We start from the raw sequence: 4,276 nt of genomic DNA on the forward strand, positions 1-4,276 counted from the left end.
TAGTGTTCCGTTCCGCACCATGGGCTTCTGCCCTACTCGCGCATATGCGCGCCTACTCTTCGCGCATATGCGCGAGACCTTCGGCTCTCGCACCAACAACTTCACATACAAAATTTTAATTCGTGTCTCGATTAGCCCTTTCATAATCGTCTCGATTAAAAATTAATAATCGTAATTTAACACGATATAAAATCTTGGACATTACAGGCGACGTGTTAAAATTAGGGCGACTCTCATTCATACCCGGTCAAAAGTCACTTTGTAAAAATTGTGTAAAACTACCAACAAATGGAGTGTAGTAACCAGTGTCATACGATGGAAAGCTTGAAACCACTGGCGGAATAGTGTATGCCATATTTGAAGATGATGGTCGGGGTTCAAACTCATTTCCTGTCCACATCGGTGGATATTGCACCGGAGCTGGGCGTGTCTGTGACATAGATGCATATGTTATGTAACATATATTTAATACAATATATTAAATTTATGTACATATATAGATAAATTGAACATGTCTTACGATAAATTGTCGGTAGTTTGCATCAACAGGATGGTAGCCCATGATGTTCGAAGGTACCACTGGCGGCGAGAGCACTATCTGTGAAATGCGATGATACCAACCAACATAGTCCACTGTGATGGCGGGTGTACCAGGTATGACATAACCCCCACCAATCACAAAATTATATCTGTCATTCCACATTTGTACAAAATCTATGTGATATGTAGCCCAATCAAAGTTGTTTCGGACTTGTCGAGTCAGTTTATGGAAATTGTCGAAGTTAGTTGCAGGTGGCGGAATACCCTGACGCATTCCAAACTGTCAGAGACACCGCTCTGGTCTATGCATCTCAACTATATGAAAATTAATCAATGCGCATGCCGACCGACATAGATGAACTCTATCTCCATCAAGAACTGTGCCAACCTCCGGGGACTCCATATCATAAACTGTCCATAGAAACTGAAGCAAATAAAATGAAAAAAAGATTAACAATTTGATAATATATAATTCAGACTGAATTTGTAAAAAAATTTCAAACTCTAAACAACTAATTTATATATCTACCTGCCAATCTACCATCCTGTCAAGCATATCTCTCATTATACGGACCGAATGATGGGCCGTGTGTGTCCAAGAAAATCCGCGTATCCACCTGCAATTTATAAAAGTACACAATATTTTCATTTAAAAAAAATAACAAAATAATAATAATAAATGTTAATTATTTCTTATTAGTACCGTGCGCCGTATGGTGAGAATGGTAGACCCAGAAGCACATCCACAGCCTGCTCTTCTGAAATAGATACCTATTGAGCTCTATCACGGCAAAGAAGAGTAATTCTAGACCACACCCAAATCTGCAATAGCATACAACAGAAATAGTCAAATCATAAGAAAAAATAAGTACAACAAATATAATGACCGTAGAAGTGTACAAATACCTGCAATATCTGAACTGGGCCACACAAATCGACCTTTAATCTCATTGACGTGTCGCACAACTCTCTATAAAGATATGCCAACAGAGCAGAACCCCAGCTATACGTATTCACTAATTCTATGTCCTCAAGGAACTGCAAATACATAAGTTTCACAGCAGCACCTTCCGAGTCCGGAAATATACATCCACCAATGATCATTAATGCAACACAACGAGAATATTGTGCCACGTCCTCTTCAGTGCTTTGATCATTAATCATATTATTTAGGCAATGTTCTAGCAAAGCGGTCAGATAAAGATGTGCACCTTTAATCTGAGAAGATGTGGGCGTAAAACCCAACCAAGTAGCGCGGCGCTATTGTAAAGTATGTTTTTTGTACGCGGTATCTACACCAGTGATGGGAATGCCATCAATATTCAACCCCCAAATAAGGGCAACGTCCTGCAGGGTGATTGTTGCCTCGCCCACGGTAAGGTGAAATGTGTGCGTCTCACGACGCCATCTCTCAACAATGGCCGTAAGCAAATGATTATCATAATATTTAATAGGACCACACTGAATGACACCATAGAAGCCCATGCATGCAAGACATAGGCGGACACGGAGGTGAATCCCAGCATTAAGCAATCTCCAAAGACATTTGTCAGACCGGTGTGGCGGAATTAATGCATCCATGTTCTCAGCGTTGATACTATTTGATATGTGTCTACCCCGCAAATACAACACATTATACGTATTTTCAGCCATCTTGCAAACAAAAAAATCATTACTTAACAAATATTATATTTTTAATCAACAAAATTTAACTACATTTTTTAAATTAAACGAAAATTATTGAAATTTCCGGCTCGAAAAAATAAAACGTATTTGTTGATGACAAATTAGTAATAAGAATAAATACTGTAGATTAAATAATTTCTTTTAAAAAACAATAATACTTCATAATACATTTAATTATAATAAATATATTCGTAATAATATGATTATAATAAATACATTATTAATAAGAATAAGGACAATTCTATTCTAATCCGGGAGATTTACTACATGTTATTAAAAAATATATACGTGTCATTTTTTATAAATTTACTATTAATTTTAGTTTGGTTTTTAGCAAATTTCTGCCACTAATAATTATTTTTGCAATTAGATCATTTTTTCTTAAAATATATAACTCATTAACATAAATAAAAAAATATATATAAAACAAATTGAGAATAACTTTTAAAATTTCACATGATTTTAACCTACGTAATTTATAACACAATTAATATAATAATTATAGATATAATATACATAAAATTTCACGTAAATATAAAATCCGTAATTTATACACATATTCTAATTCCAATAATACAATTAAATATAATTAATATTCACGTAAATATAATTATTTTAAATACAATTAAATCAAATTAATAATTCACGTAAATGATTATTAATAATAATTATCAATTAAATAATTAATAATTAAATAATTAACATTTGAATATAATTAACAATTCACGTAAATAATTACTCCAATAATAATTAATATTCACGTAAATATAATTAATTTAAATATAATTATTGTGATTATTATAATATTATATCACGTAATATAATTATTGTAAATAAATTTTACGTAAATTAAATATAATTACTGTAATTATTGTAGATATAAGATTATATCACGTAAATATAATTATTGTAATTAAATTAAGTATAATTATTAATTATTGTAATTATTATAGATATAATATTATATCAGGTAAATTAAATATAATTATTGTAATTATTGTAGATATAAGATTATATCACGTAAATATAATTATCGTAATTAAATTAAGTGTACTTATTATTATTCCAAAATTTTTAAATCACAGTATTATAATTACAATAATACAATTAATATTTTAATTATTGTTATTACTTAAAACTGGTATAACGATCGAACAATAAAAAAAATATAACAAACAACACAAATAATGTTACATCTTAATATTCTGAAAAATATCGAAGACTTACGTTACTAAATAAATGGAAAAGTCTGTAGACCGGTGCTGGAAAGAGAGGCCAGAGCTCGGTGTTCGAAAGAAAGAAAAAACTTGCTCCTAACTTGCTTGCTCCACTTCGGTGAGAAAATGAAGAGAGGAGGCACCACAATAAATAAGCGGAAAAGTCACGGATTGGCAAAGTCACGGGTGAACGAAGTCACGGGTGGGAGGTCACGGATATTGAATCCGTGACCCTGTAAATTATTATTTTTTAATTTTTTTAAAAAAAATTTAGAATCCGGTGCAGCATTACACGGATTATACTATTTTTACAACACTTCTCACTTTCCAACATTTTTAAAATACTTTTATTAATTTATAATATTTAAAAAAAAAAACCCTTGTACGAAATCCTTGTGAAGGAAAAAGAGTGCGACATCTCTCACAACTTGATATTTGTCTCATTAAAAACTTTGTCATGAAAAATCACACAGGAAATATCATGTGCAAAGAAAAAAGAGTACAATTTTGACTACTCCGATCCCCCTTATTGCAAGCATCACTAGAAATTATTAACTGTTTGTATTCTGATCTTGTATATTGATTTGACAAAAGTTGATGCAGGAGATAACTTTGTAAAAATATCTGTCATATTATCTTCAGTTGTTGCTAATATGTTTATGTAAATTCATAGACTGCAATGAAAACTGGGCATGTGCTTTACTGGTTGCTAATATCTTCAAGTTGGAGAATGATTATACCTTACATATGTCATTCCGTGTGATATGATGATTGCATAAATTGTGCTTTCATATGGTACTTCAAGACTAAATATATTTTCTTCATCTTCAAGT

At 31.7% G+C, this 4,276-nt stretch overlaps 1 long non-coding RNA gene across 2 annotated transcripts; it reads right to left on the minus strand.

Annotated features, from left to right (window-relative positions):
- Window positions 1–212: 212 nt before the first annotated feature.
- LOC142556453 (uncharacterized) lies at window positions 213–3,554 on the minus strand. Of its 2 annotated transcripts, none has more exons than XR_012822620.1 (6): window positions 3,459–3,554; window positions 1,447–2,193; window positions 1,244–1,362; window positions 1,070–1,157; window positions 521–964; window positions 213–430 (listed from the first exon to the last, which is right to left on the minus strand). It is a non-coding gene; the product is annotated as an uncharacterized LOC142556453 (long non-coding RNA). The 2 variants fall into 2 exon arrangements; XR_012822619.1 differs by having other exon boundaries at window positions 3,454–3,554.
- Window positions 3,555–4,276: the final 722 nt, after the last annotated feature.

The sequence above is a fragment of the Primulina tabacum genome, chromosome 9 (assembly GCF_025594145.1).
Source record: "Primulina tabacum isolate GXHZ01 chromosome 9, ASM2559414v2, whole genome shotgun sequence".
NCBI classification, from domain to species: Eukaryota; Viridiplantae; Streptophyta; class Magnoliopsida; order Lamiales; family Gesneriaceae; genus Primulina; species Primulina tabacum.